At 46.1% G+C, this 15,572-nt stretch overlaps 1 protein-coding gene and 1 pseudogene across 1 annotated transcript in view; one reads left to right on the top strand and one right to left on the bottom strand.

Moving 5' to 3' along the window:
- Nucleotides 1–449: 449 nt before the first annotated feature.
- Nucleotides 450–15,572, bottom strand: part of LOC142578261 (uncharacterized) — a 31,301-nt pseudogene continuing 16,178 nt past the window's right edge.
- Nucleotides 9,574–15,572, top strand: part of cyc (basic helix-loop-helix ARNT-like protein cyc) — a 94,513-nt gene continuing 88,514 nt past the window's right edge. The window contains exon 1 of the mRNA XM_075689602.1: nucleotides 9,574–9,712. The gene's annotated coding sequence lies outside the window, so the exon portion shown is untranslated. The remainder of the gene's footprint in view (nucleotides 9,713–15,572) is intronic.

The following is a 15,572-nucleotide window of genomic DNA, read 5'->3' as shown; positions in this document are numbered from 1 at the left end:
ACACCCTGATTCCGTAATGCCTCCATGACTGCTGAGGTTTCGACTGAATCAAACGCTTTCTCATAATCAATGAAAGCTATATACAACGGTTGCTTATATTCTGCACATTTCTCTATCACTTGACTGATAGTGTGAATATGGTCTATTGTTGAGTAGCCTTTACGGAATCCTGCCTGGTCCTTTGGTTGACAGAAGTCTAAGGTGTTCCTTAGACTTCTCAGCCCAACGCCACCTGAACTGGCTCAAGGCCGGGGGGTTGCCTCTGTAACGTAAGCCGGACGGAGCCGGCTCCGGCTGAAGCGTAGGAACGCTCCAGCACAAGCCCGAATAAGGGTTGCGCGCTTGGCTGACTTGTTTTTCGGCTCCGCGTGTAGTACTCTGAATAAAATTAGGCAGAAATAAAAAATAGGCAGATAGGTGTTTTATACCCGCACCGGCGTTCTGTTCATTTATTCGTTAGTTTGCAGCTTCCGCTTTTTAGCCTTGTTGTCCAGATCAGGCGCCTTGTCATTCAATCGCCGGCAGAAATTTTTTCGGAGAATGTTTGTGCTGCACCACAACACATTTCAGCACCACCTCACTCGTGTGTCCCTTTTCACAGAGGGCAAAGTCTGAAGGCTCCTCATCTCTGAGCAGTTGGAGTGTCCGTTCCGTGGCCACTTGGCGCTGGTTTTGGACCTTTAGAAATTACGCACGCTTGGAAAGCTCTTCCACGACAACGTAATTGTGAGCCACAGCATTCACAGCTGGCATTGCTGGGTAAACCAGCCCTCCCCTGTCACTTTCTTTGACAAGACTGTACATGTGATTTTCGGGCGAAACTGCGACAGTCTTGTCAACTGTCGATTGTCAAGAGCGCTTTGCGTTTGCGCACTTCAACCTCTTCAGAGCGATGTGCACCGAGTAACCAGCAACATAGGCGATGACTGGAACAGCATCCTTCAGTTTTTACAGAGCCTGTTCGGTCACAACAATGTTGAATTTTCCGCTTGGCACGGCTGCCTGCGTTCGCAGTTCTTCCCAATTTTTGATTTTTCGCGTTGTCGATTGCAGGTACCGCGCTCATTTGTGGATGTGTGCGCTGTAGTTGCAACTTGTTTTCACACTCATAGATTTGTCTTACGGACAAATTATATTGCGAGCCAGGCAGTCGCCGGTAACATCCAAACCGTTTGTAAGGTCGCTCTGATTGTTCGAGTTCTTAAGTGTCACGAATCGGCCACGTGCTTTGTGTATAGAGAGGGGGTTCACTCCCCTCCCCCATGTCAGCGGGGCAACAGTTGCTGTTTTATGTGGGGTCACAGGCACCGCGCGGTGTTGGGTGACGCGTCGCGGCAGGCGCCAGGAGGGTGAGTGCCGATTCCGGGCAGTCGGTATTGTGCGCACGGTATTGGCAGTCCGCCGAGGTTAAGAAGGGCTTAGCAACTTTGACCCCGTGCCGCATGTACTGAGCAGGGACCTATTCTTCTAACCCCGGGCCGCATGAACTGAGCAGGGACCTATTCTTCTAACCCCGGGCCGCATGAACTGAGCAGGGACCTATTCTTCTAACCCCGTGCCGCATGAACTGAGCAGGGACCTATTCTTCTATGCGTCCGGAACGCAATCGCAGGCTTTGTTGTTGGGTGCGACTGCCTTTGTGGTGTCGAAGGCCAGCTTACAGTGCACGCTGTAGGGATGCGGTGCACACGTGAAGAGTGCATTCGGACGGCGGCGTCTTGGAAACACGCACTCGGAGAACTTTGTCTTGTAGACAATAAGTTTGAAGGACAAGGAGGGCCATCAGTTTCCCACGCGGACAAACTTTGAGTACGGCCGCACTACGTGGTATCGATGACCCTGCTTCCGATACATTTGCGGCCTAGAGACGCCCTTGGGATTTGAGGCGGCCTAGCGATAACTTGTTCGTGCCTGACGTGTTTTGCTCAGCCCGTCACTAACTACGGAGAAATGAGAGGGCAACGGAGTTTTAGGGAAGAAGGAAAATAGCTTTGTTTTCCAATATGTTTATTTTTAAAGAGTAAGCCCATCCCTGGGAGTTGTGGCTTAACAAACGGTTGACTCTGATTGGCAACTGAACTTGTGGGACGGGCCAACGGCCCTACCGCCTTGTTTTCTTTGTATATTTGGGCTATAAAAATCGGGATGACATACTGTCCCTTAGACTTGGCTGAAATCAGGATTACTGATAGATGAGTGAGGCTCCGTACCATGTACGTTAGACTTGGCTGAAATCAGGATTGGTGATAGATCAGTGAGCCTCCGTGCTATGTACGTTAAAACGAGTCTGGGCTCTAACAGTCATTGAGACAGTCGAAGAGTGAGACTTTGTTTCTCAATTGTTCAAGTTTGTAATGTATTTGTTTTACCTGCCATGTATATAGAAAAGTTTACCTATAAATATTTCTTGTACATCTGATCTCATCGCTTCCTGCCTGCGTTTGATCAACAACTGCCGATCATCGTCCGAGAAGCTTCAAGTTCCAACGGTGAAGCGAGGACAGAGAACGAACGAAACTTTACTCCGTTCTTCTAAAATGTCGGTCTCGAACTTCTCAAGAAGCACAAAGGACATCCTGAGCTCCTCAGAGCAGTATCTGGCAATTTCAATAAATGCTTGAGTCGTCTGGATCAAAGCGCCACGTGTCTCATCAGACAACTTATAGGCATCCGCCCTCCTTCCATTCTTCCAACCAATCCAAGAAATCGCTCAGAAAGGAGATGGAAGCGAAGTAGTGGCCGATCAGGAAGCCCGAGGTGGTGGTCTTTGTAGAAATGTCCTATAGTCTCGCCGAGAGCCCCGACGAGTCGAGGTACTCGACGACACTTAGGAAGCCGTGCTTCCGCATGGGTTGCAGAAAATAGCGCCAGCCTTTTCTCCTTCCCCACAAGAACCACTTCTCTCTCAGAAAGAAAACCCTGGAGTCGGTTCGATAAGGGTAGACGGGCTCTTGAAAGTCACCCCTTAGTCTGAGCCCTTTGAAAGGGGTCTTGACATTGACAACCTTCCACCACCTTACTATTATTTCAATGAAACTGGCCGTTTCTTCCTGGTGTTTTAGGTTGTGCTTGGCTCCAGTCATTCGAAGTGCGTTCGGTCCGGACTCACTGAATATCTGCAAAGCAGGTTTAACATTCTGTTTCTCAATGTCTGTTGGAGAAACAGTTTTCCTGGACAAAGTGTAGCTGTACCGGAGTATCTGCTCGTTCCCTAAATTATATGCGTCTTTGATTGTCTTAAAATGCGCATAATGCATGCGCCGCTCTCGCGTTGTGCTTGGCTCAAACGCAGGGAACCAGAAATACTGGTCATTTTGCTTTAACCAATTGTTGCACACGCACTTCAGTAAGTGCACTGGATCAATGACAAATAACTATGGCCAGTGGGGATCTGGGTACGGAAACACGAAATCATATGCCAGTAAATTTTCCGGTGCGGCTTGGGGGCCTTGGTCACAGAGTACTTAAAAGGCATCATCGCGCTTCGATTTACAGTATTGTTGTCAATCATAATGCACATGACTTTGTATCCAATTTCTTCTAAGCCGCGAATGACGTCTCCCAAAACCTTGTGCAGAAATTCCTCATTAGCCTTATGCACTGGTACAATGTGTGCTACCTCTTTAAACTTGCATATGAGGCTGTGCATCATAAATACAAATGCACTGTTTGCTGCTTCTGCGTTGTTCAATGTGATACCAGCGATGTTGCCTCCCTTGTAGTCAAAAAAGGGCTTTAGGTGAATTTTATCCACCATCAAAGTCACGTAGCTTTGCTGCTCATTCAACTAGCATATCTTCTTGGCCATGTAAGGGAGGAATGTACCGTCTTGATGCTCCAATTGCGGGTTCATCCCGAATGATGAACATACTGACCGAATGGTCCTTGGGTGTGGTATGATGATGCTTGGGTGTGGTATGAATTCGACGCTGTACTTTTTTCTTTAGTAGTAGATTGAATATGTTTGCATGTAGAGCAAAACATCTTCTTTGTTCTTAGTTCGTCATGCACAAGAATATCTTTAAAATTAGTGTTGCGTCGAATTACGCACACAAGGTAACTTCGGCTTTCACCTGCACATCAAGCAAAGTAGTCTACTGTCTAGAATGTGCCGCTTGTAGCAAACAATGCATAGGTGAGACTGGACAACAAATTCGTACAAGACTCAACGGTCGCCGCGCGGACACAAAACCCAATTTACCTCCACTTTAAGTGGCTGGCTAAACCCAATTTAGCCAGTCACTTTAATGAACATGGACAAAGCAAGGCTCTATATACTACGAACAAATTTCCGTTCACCTCGCGAAAGGAAATATACGGAATCATACCTCATACACAAGTTTAATTGCCTACACCCGACGGGAAGTAATTTGGCACGTGGTAACTTAGAATCTTTAAAAGCGGTAACTTAAATCTGAAATTCTCATCTCATCAACCAAGACACAAAATACATTATGCCACCAGCTAACCTTAATTCTTATTCTCACCCATTCCTCCATTTCGAAATTTTTTTCCTGCCTACTACTCAATTTAATATACTCTTTCATGTTTTTTACGTTTATATCAGCTAACGACCCCCCTTTTCCCATGTACACCTGCCCCCGCCCGCTTCTGCGCACGTCACCCTCCTATTTGTTATTCCGGTTTCGGTTCTACACCTCTCTTTTCTCTTTTTTTATTGTATGTTTTTTGAAACACCCTCACCAACACGTTCCGAAGTCAGTATACCTTTTTCGGCGCCTTAGCCACACAGCGTATTGTCATTTCTGTATACCGCCGTAACGACACGTTGAGCTACTGGGGCTAACGCCCCTTGGTAGACCAGGCCGCTGCCTCCCAGTTACCCCATACATTGCACCCCAGACTCCTTGTCGCCATCTTAACTACTTCAAAATTACTGGACGCATTGCTACTATGCTACTCTCTCTTTATAGATCACTCAAGTCACTCTTTCAACTCATGGTTTTATTTTTGTCTTTTGTGCTACTCGCGCACTGACCGCCTGACCGGCTCTTCTAATGCCACAAAAACATGCCGCCAACGACACCCCTGAATGCTCCCTAACCTCTCGCTTCCCCAACGCCCTCCCATTCCCCCTTCCTTATTTTCATCTTGCTGCCCCCCCCCCCCCCGCCCCGTTCTTTCTCTTTTCTTTTCTTTCTTTTCTTTTCTCCCGCCTTCCCTTTCTCCCGCTCTTGACCCCTCGTCTTGGGAAACACGCGCATAGACGTCAGGCGACAGCGCTCATTACCTCTGAAGTCTCTCCCTTTATAACCAACCGCCACCGACAAAAAACGCATGTGACGTCACTGCACTAACCCTTTAAAACTAACATGCCGAGGATGACGAGGCCGCCTTTGACGAAGATAGGTCCTCCTATCGAAACGTTGGCCAGCCTTTCTGAGGCACCTTATCCCTGTTAACAAACATTATATTTCAGAGTAGGTAGGCGTTTGGATAACATTTGTTCTTACTCAGTGTATTGAAATATCAAGAGTAGAAAGCAGACCGTTATATGTGGCCTTTTTAGACATTAAAGGAGCGTATGACAACGTAGACCGCAACATTTTGTGGGATATTGTGGTAGGGGAAGACTTAGGTGACGATTGTCTGCAGCTTTTGAGAGAGATTTGCCTCGAGAATACCGCTTGCGTTGAATGGGAGGGGATGAGGAGCGAGGAGAAAGTTGATATCAACAAGGGACTGAGGCAGGGGTGCCCTTTATCCCCACTGCTGTTTATGATGTACATGGTGAGTATGGAGAGGGCGCTAAAAAGGAAGTAATATCGGGTTTAATCTCTCATACAAACACGCAGGTACAGTAGTAGCTCCGCAGCGTCCAGGTTTATATTATGCGGACGACATTGTGTTGCTAGCTAACAAGTAAAGTGATGTGCAACGTCTGGACAGGAATTGATTCAGGATTTGCAATATCTGTGGACAGGAAGGCGAGAATTTAGGTTTGAAATTTAGCGTTATAAGATCAGGTGTTATGGTATTCAATGAGAACAGTGAACAGACATGTGGCAATATACAGGGCCAGGAAATACCTCGGGTGAAAGAATGTAAATACCTTGGTATATGGATAAACGATAGATGGAAACACAGGAAAAAAGCAATAACAGTAAAGGGGCGGAGCAACGCAACCATAATGAAACACAGAGCTCTATGAGGATACAATAGGTACGAGGTGCTCCGGGGTATGTGTAAAGGTGTAATGGTTCCAGGACTTGCTTTTGGAAATGCGGTTGTTTGCTTGAAATAAGGGGTACAATCAGGACTCGATGGGAACCAAAGGTCAGTTGGACTCCTCGCATTGGGCGCTCACGGGAAGACTACAAATGAAGCTGTGCCGAGTGATATGGGCTGGACAAATTTTGAAGTGAGGGAAGCTCACAGTAAAATTGATTATGAAGAACGACTGAGGAATATGGAAGAAAATAAATGGGCTGGGAGAGTGTTCAGGTATCTGTACAGGAAAAAACATTGATTCACAGTGGAGGAAAAGAAATAGGAAACTTACCAGCAAGTATGCGGCCTGTAGGGTGGGCAACACAGCAACAAAGAAGGTCAAGCGGAAAGTCAGAGAGGCTGAAATAATCTCATGGGTGGCGGCAATGGAAAAGAAACCTGCCATGAGTAACTACCTAAGAGGAAAAAACGAAATCAGGAAAGAAACCATTTATGATAACCCAAAGGGAAGCTCATTACTTTTCGAACGAGATCAGGATGCCTTAGAACACGCATCTATAAAGCGAGATATAAGAAGGACGAACAAGCATGTGCTTGCTGCGGTAAAGCTAGGGAAACGATGGAGCATGCTTTATTAGAATGTGAAGATATCTGCCCAGCGGTCGATCTAGGCACCACTGGCCTCCTTGAAGCCCTTGGGTTCAGTGAGAGCAGGGGGAAAGTAAACATGTCCGTAATAGAGATTAGTAAGATGCGATTGGAAGATTGGGGGAAGAAAAGCAGGGAAACGACAAAAATTGGAGACGTGCACAAACAAAGTTCGCAATAGAGGGTCAGAAAATTTGGTTATGGGAATTCATTGTGGGGTTTTCTTTCTTTTTCTTTTTTTTACCTAGGAAGGAAATTAGGCAGTATAGTAGCAAGAGCTTGGTGGCGCAACCCACCGCCCCGTTCCTAAGGGGACCCTCATAACATCCATCCATCCATCCGAATTCCTGGACATGGTTGAATCATCGTGCTTGCTTAATCATCGTGCTTGAATCATCGCGCTCGCTTACATCGTGCTCGAATCATAAACGTTCACTCTCATAATACTCATCAGGGTCTGTATATAACGTGAGCATTCCGAATTCGGTCACAAGATTATATATATATATATATATATATATATATATATATATATATATATATATATATATATATATATATATATATATATATATATATATATATATATATATATATATATATCATCTACCGCTCACGGCCGGCCGATCCCAGTAATGAAGTGGGCGTAGTGCCACTCTGACCAGTGAAGAAGAGCGAAAAGGAATGGTTTTGGAACAGAACCGTTACCTTTCACGGCCCAGGGTTTGTATTCAGGAAATAGTCTTTTACGCAAAAACTGTACGTTAGAGCAGATGTCAGCTAGCCGTGATATTGAACGTATTGTTAGCGAAGGCAGTTGGCCAGCAGCAAACATTACTTTCGAAAGAAAAACTACATAAATTTGATCAAAGCGCCGTGCTCACAAAAAGCTCTTACGCCAGATCTGTTCGTAAGAGCAAATGCCAGCCAAACGCCGATGCTGGACATATTAGCGAAGGCGGCCAGTCAATGGCGAATACCATTTACGAAGGAGAAGCTTTGTGAATTCGGCCCCAAGTGTAAAAAAGCTTCTGCGTTCAAGTGTTTTGATTTTGCAGTTAAACGGTCCTGCACTTTCTGTTTCTTTTCTTTAGGGAAAACGTGTGCTACCGCCACAGCGGGCATGGTGCCACTCTGAGTGCCTTGGAAAGGGCGCTCTTAATTGATCTCCCCGCAATTTGAATTTCGCGGCATATGTGCATTTATCGGCGAGTAAAAGACATGATGATGATGAATATACTGAGGAGGCTCCACTTGGGCACGCCGCACTCCTATGGTCGAGCGTGCTCCGAGTAACTTTTGTGGCCAGGTACGTCAGTGGTATACTGTGTACGCGCGACGGAGCTGGCGTTGCTCTCGAGTTGCGCACCGTCGTCCAGATGGCAATCCATGCGCAGTGTGAGGTTGCTTACGTGATGTTTTCTCTGAAAGCTTACAAAATAATTTCGTTTCGTGGCTTTGCAAACAAACAAACAAACAAACAAACAAACAAACAAACAAACAAACAAACAAACAAACAAACAAACAAACAAACAAACGCAAATTAAATGAAGGAAATATGACGTCGACGAAAAATAGAAATACCGAACTGAGTCTGAAGGGGCAAGAAACAGGGAGGTGCAAGAGTGAGAAATTCAGAAACTGCGCGAAAGTTTGTTCGTTCCATTTATTCATGGCAAGCAGTATGCGGAACCGCCGTGACGACGACGAAAAAAAGGTAGATTTGGAATTAAATTGTTTAATTGCCTACGTTATCGATGGCTGGTGGAAAAGCGGCTGCTTCTGAGCTGTAGTAACGTCATATTGACTAATCTCAAGCTGCAGAATATACAACTTTACGTGACGACACGGCGAAGGCGAACACGGCACTGCCTTCTTTCGTGCTTGTCAGCTTCGGTCTTTCGTAGTTCTGCGGTTTCAACTTAATCGACGTCAATCGGTTTGCATTATCAACTATACGTGATCGCCGAAAGGAAAATGTGCGTGCTTGCAGTGCAATATATGGTATATACGCGCTGTATACGGCCTACATAACATGCATGGCATAGAAGATGCTTTCCACTCGCCCATGTAACGTTCTCATGACGTTGCCTTAAGTTTCGAATTCAATGTGCACGTAACCGCATTTATCTGTCGGGCTGCTTACATGGACCTTTGCAAAATTCTTTCCTCCAAGGCTTAAAGATTCAGAGGGAAAGCACCCCTTTCTGCGCTAAGGTTTGAGGCGCCGGTCGTTCTATGCAGCAACGGCCGGCGAATGATTGTGTTACTCGTGGAATGCCTTCGAGGCTTTAGACTGAGACTGTCCACGCTCTTGTGCGCCTGCTGCGTCATTAAATGCCTTTGTCGTTGATTCCAGGGGTTATTTCAAGTTGTCGTAGGTGAAGTAATTATAGTTGATTATGGTAAGGGTAGTCACTGAATCCCGTTCTACATTTACGAAGCGCGGTGAACGAAGGGCCCGGTTGCGCTCCTCCTCGTCCAGCAAAGAAGGCGGCGCTGCGCGGTGACGCAACGGGATTTCGGAGCACCTCCTTGACGTGCAGTGCCGCTTTCCGGCCCCTTCATCGATTTGAGGGGAAGGACGCGGGACGATGATGTGTGGGGTGGCGAGTGGCAGCGAGCTCGCAGGTGAGGAGGAGGGCAGACAGTGCGATCACGTGGTCCATTATGGCAGCTGCATGTTGCGCAACCTGTTGCTCCGCCAACGGCTCCGAGCTCCCGGACACGTAGGGGTTTGATAGTACTGCTCCGTCGGTCGCCCGTGATGTCTCGACGCCGCGGAATTCGCTGCCTAACGGATAACTGACTCTTTCTCACCTCTTGCTCGGACCTGTCTTTTCTGGACATCGTATACCGACCCACATTTGAGGTGAGCACGTGTGCTTTATTTATTTATTTATTTATTTATTTATTTATTTATTTATTTATTTATTTATTATTATTCACCTAGTACATCGGGGCGGTGCTGACATTTGTCGACGTAGCGCAGGATAGATGAACCTGTGAACTTTTGTCGGGTCTAGCGAACCGCGAGCTTATGTCATTCACGCGGTGAAAAAGGCCATGCGCGTGGAAAGTGTTCGACACGCCTTCGCCCCGAGAGATCGAATGCAAGCTAGTACTGCAAGCTGCCTGTACGCGCATAAGCGGCTGCTTTAAAGGAAAAACAACAACAACAACAGATATTTGATTAAGAAGCCTGTTGGGTTTGAAATTTTAGGTCCGCCCTTCCTATACCGTACTGAATCGCATCTGGCCACATCGGTAATAATTTCCGTTCCGCAGACGGCACGTAGTTTCAATGCTTGGCCTGTACGACCAGTGTAACGAATTATCGTATTATCCGTATGGCTAAAGCGGCAATTCGGTACTGCCAAAAGCCACATGCTTAGTGCCGCTGTCTCAGAAAAGTAAAAGCGAGACCAGGATCAGGACAACCTTTTTCTGATTTCTTCTTCTTCTTCTCTTTCTTTATATATATATATATATTTTCAGTTGTCTGCGCCGATAGCGTGTGATGAACGAGTAACGCGAAAGCTTACTCCTGTTTTCATTTGGGGAAGTACGCGTAGGATTTGGCTTTCAGAAAACAGACATTAGAAAGGTTATGGTAATACTATCTCGTCTAGAAAAAATTCAAATAGAGGAGCTATCTCGACTGGTGGTTGTTCGTTTTCGATTCCCAAAGGGCAGAACCTCACTCGTCATTCGAGACTTCGCAAATACGCTATCTTTCCGCTTCACACGAACGGTTTTACGCAATACAGGCATCTGCACGCATATGTTCCCCTCTTTCCCGTATATCAGTATAAGGACAGCTGCTACTGCCACGCTGTTTCCATAATCCATACGTTTGAAATAATGAGCTACGCCGCCTTCATTCGCAAAAAGGTCAATTGTTTGTTTACAACTACAATGCCGGCAAAAGAAAAAAAAAAGACGTTCCGTTTCTTTTTCTGCTAGAATTCGTATAGAAGCAAATTTAATAAATTTAGTACTTTTATGCACTCGTATGCTTCCTTGCATGACATGCGAAGTAGGTTTGGTGCTATATTATTGCTTCAAATTATGAGAGGACTGTATATCACAGCGACAGTAAATGAAGTGCTTTATTTTTTGAGGCCGGCGGTCACTGACATAACCGTGGGTTATGCCCGTTACACTGTGCAAGACAGCTAATAATGTTATCTCTAATTTATCCATTGCGACGAAATTCCTCTAGAAAGCCGCAAGTCTGACAAGCTATAGACCCATCTCCACTATACCCCCCTCCCCCCCACACACACGCACACACACACATTTCGGAAGATTTTCCACTATACTGACACGTGTACTTGTTTATCTTTCTCGGCTGACCGCTTTTCACCGTCTTAACAAATGTTATCGCCCAACGCAGGACGCGGCCACATGTATCGGAAGCTGCTCGAATGTTATCGATGGTTCTAACCGCTGTAAATTGTCGCCGAACCTTGCGTAATCTGGTCGTATCCGCGACGCGAATCGTGTAGCACTTTCTGGAAGACACGCGGGAACCAGTGGTGACCCTGGAGCATTCGATGAATCATGTGTAGAAGCTGACGCGCTTGACCCACTGATCAGATTTCAGAAGATCGCCGACTGTGTTCGCCGCTATCGCTGTTCTTTGAGTGTATCCTGTTTTTGAGAGCACAGGCTCGCCCAATAAACGCTAGTTTCGTCAATCACAGTTTTGATACTTTGGTCACCGTCACTACTACGTGACATCTTATGGGCATCATTACACAATCTTATGAGCATTAGACAATCTTATGGGCATCATTAAGGAATGTGCAATAGAAGTCGGTGGTAACTCCATTAGGCAGGATGACAGTAAGCTATCACAGGAGACGAAAGATCTGATCAAGAAACGCCAATGTATGAAAGCCTCTAACCCTATAGCTAGAATAGAACTTGCAGAACTTTCCAACTTAATCAACAAGCGTAAGACAGCTGACATAAGGAAGTATAATATCGATAGAATAGAACATGCTCTCAAGAACGGAGGAAGCCTAAAACCAGTGAAGAAGAAACTAGGAATAGGCGAGAATCAGAGATATGCGTTAAGAGGCAAAGCTGGCAATATCATTACTAATATGGAAGAGATCGTTCAAGTGTCTGAGGAGTTCTATAGAGATTTATACAGTACCTGTGGCACCCACGACGATACTGGAAGAGAGAATAGTCTAGAGGAATTTGAAATCCCACAAGTAACGCCGGAAGAAGTAAAGAAAGCCTTGGGAGCTATGAAATGGGGGAAGGCAGCTGGGGAGGATCAGGTAACAGCAGGTTTGTTGAAGGATGCTGGGCAGATTGTTCTAGAAAAACTGGCCACCCTGTATACGCAACGCCTCATGACTTCGAGCGTACCGGAATCTTGGAAGAACGCTAACATAATCCTAATTCATAAGAAAGGGGACGCCAAAGACTTGAAAAATTATAGACCGATCAGCTTACTGTCCGCTGCCTACAAAGTATTTACTAAGGTAATTGAAAATAGAATCAGGAACACCTTAGACTTCCGTCAAACAAAGGACCAGGGAGGATTCGGTAAAGGCTACTCAACTATAGACCATATTCACACTATCAATCAGATGATAGAGAAATGTGCGAAATATAACCAACCCTTATATATAGCTTTCATTGATTACGAGAAATTGTTTGATTCAGTCGAAACCTCAGCAATCATGGAGGCATTACGGAATCTGGGTGTAGACGAGCCGTACGTAAAAATGCTGAAAGATATCTATAGCGGCTCCACAGCCACCGTAGTCATCCATAAAGAAAGCAACAAAATCCCAATAAAGAAAGGCGTCAGGCAGGGAGATACGATCTCTCCAATGCTATTCACAGCGTGTTTATAGGAGGTATTCAGAGACATTGATTGGGAAAAATGGGGGATAAGAGTTAATGGAGAATACCTTAGTAACTTGTGATTCGCTGATGATATTGCCTTGCTTAGTAGCTCAGGGGACCAACTGCAACGCATGCTCACTGACCTGGATAGGCAAAGCAGAAGGGTGGGTCTAAATATTAAAACCCGCCGTGGTTGCTCAGTGGCTATGTTGTTGGGCTGCTGAGCACGAGGTTGCGTGATCGAATCTCGGCCACGGCGGCCTTCATTTAGATGGGGGCGAAATGCGAAAACACCCGTGTACTTAGATTTAGGTGCACGTTAAAGAACCCCAGGTGGTCGAAATTTCCGGAGTCCTCCACTACGGCGTGCCTCATAATCAGAAAGTGGTTTTGGCACGTAAAACCCCATAATTAATTAAAAATTAATCTGCAGAAAACTAATATAATCTTTAACAGTCTCGGAAGAGAACAGCAGTTTACGATAGATAGTGAGGCACTGGAAGTGGTAAGGGACAGGTAGTGACTGCGGATCCGGATCATGACACTGAAATAATCAGAAGAATAAGAATGGGCTGGGGTGCATTCGGCAGGCATTCTCAGACCATGAAGAGCAGGTTGCCATTATCCCTCAAGAGAAAAGTGTATAACAGCTGTGTCTTACCAGTACTCAGAAACCTGGAGGCTTACGAAAAGGGTTCTACTTAAATTGAGGAAGACGCAACGAGCTATGGAAAGAAGAATGATAGCTGTAACGTTAAGGGGTAAGAAAAGAGCAGATTGGGTGAGGGAACAAACGCGAGTTAATTACATCTTAGTTGAAATCAAGAAAAAGAAATGGGGGCATGGGCAGGACATGTGATGAGGAGGGAAGATAACCGATGGTCATTAAGGGTTACGGACTTTATTCCAAGGGAAGGGAAGCGAAGCAGAGGGCGGCAGAAAGTTAGGTGGGCGGATGAGATTAAGAAGTTTGCAGGGACAACATGGCCACAATTAGTACATGACCGGGGTAGTTGGAGAAGTATGGGAGAGGCTCTTGCCCTGCAGTGGGCGTAACCACGCTGCTGCTGCTGATGATGCTGACTACTACGTGAAAATATTGTGCTGGAGAAGTGCGTCGTGATCAGATGCCGTTGATGGTCTACATTTTCTACAACTATACAGACTTCATCACCTTCTACTGAGATTGAGACAAGTGCAAGCATTGCAAGTATATAACTTTTTTTGTCATCATCATCATCATCATCATCATCATCATCATTGTCATCACGAGAGACTCAGATAAGTCTTGAAACGTTGGCGTGGTGTTAAGTTAGCGCTAGATTGACGAAACGCAAGAACGACACACACCAAGCGCTACCTCTTGGCTGTTGTGTTTCGTCAAGTTAGCGCTAACCTAAGACCATGCTTAGTGTGAAACAACTAAGAAAACATTGGTTTCCTATTTCTGCTTTTCCCGTTGCTTTCGTTGCTTTGATCCTCAAGTCTTGATATTTCATATATGCGTTTCGACGTGCCTCTGGATTTCTTTTTAGTCAAGAATCTTTAGTTCTCACGGCAAGCAGTTTGCCTCAGACGTTAAGCTCGTTTCGTGTCGCAGGAATGCTTGCATATAGTCTGTTGACCCGTAACCTGTTGGCGTTATGGGTTATTGTTGACCACCTGAGATTATTTAGCGTGCGCCTAATTTTAAGCACACGAACATTTTTTTTTTCATTTCACGCTCACCAAAACGCGACGGCCGCCTAGGGAATTGATGTACTGTACATACGGTTAACGCCGTAAAACAATACAGCGCTTGCAGTAATATTCTTTACCTACCGAAGTTATCCGCCTCTCCCGACCTTCCATTGTCGACATACGTCACAAGGACCGACAAGCAAACAGGCTGAACACATTGGTGTGGCCACTGACCAAGTCAAGGTGGCAAACAGAGAACGTTTCAGAACCCTTGCGGGTTCTTTTGCCATTACGGCGGTCAAAGGTCAGTCGGAAGCTTTTCAGGCGTCATCGTGCCATCGGCGTCATGCCGCCGCGGCCGTCATCGCCATGTTTTTGGTCCTTTTATGCAATAGAGGGAAATTGCACAGAACTTCAAGAAGAGAAAAGAAAGAGAGCAGTCATGGATGTTAAACGGGGGGAGGGGGGGGGGGGCGTTCGTTTGGCCACCCTACGCTGGAGGAAGGAGAAGAGGGATATAGAAAGATGAGAGATGAAAGGGAGGGGCACGGCGAATGCGAGATCGCGCGCGAACTGCACCATGCATTCAATGGCATTCACACAGGCCAGTCGTGCTCAAGAAGCACGGAAGTGCATTTACTTCCTTGTGGACCGACCACTGATCGGGACTGCTGTGCAAGTATTGCGCCTGCACAGGCAGTGGCCGATCGTCCAGTTGTTGCAGTGCGTTGCAGACTGACTGCCTCTGTAAAGGAAATTAAGGACAGTGGCATGGCATGGCATGGCATGGCAAAAACTTTATTTTAGTCCAGAGAAACTAGGGTCCGAGGGCACAAGCCCCCAGGCTAAGTCGGTGGCTCCGCCCACATAGGCACCGGTAGGCCAAAGGCTTTCCCGATGTCGTGAGCTCTCCGGACGGCCAAGAGTTGATCTTGGAGGACTTCGCTGGATATGCGCCGACTCCAGTTCTCCTCACTGTTGAGATCCGAAGCCCTTTGGTTGGGGCACAGCCAGAACATATGATCAAATAGACACGGAGTGTGTCCGCAACTTTTACATTCCGCGAGAAAATCCTGGTCAATTTTGTTAAGCACAAAAGGTGTGGGATAAGATTTAGTTTGAATCATTCTCAATGTGACTGCCTGAGCTCGGTTGAGGTTCTTATGGGGGGTAGGAAA

The sequence above is a fragment of the Dermacentor variabilis genome, chromosome 4 (genome assembly GCF_050947875.1).
Source record: "Dermacentor variabilis isolate Ectoservices chromosome 4, ASM5094787v1, whole genome shotgun sequence".
Classification (NCBI taxonomy): Eukaryota; Metazoa; Arthropoda; class Arachnida; order Ixodida; family Ixodidae; genus Dermacentor; species Dermacentor variabilis.
Note: the sequence above shows the minus strand (reverse complement) of the source record. Positions and strands in the feature narration are given on the sequence as shown.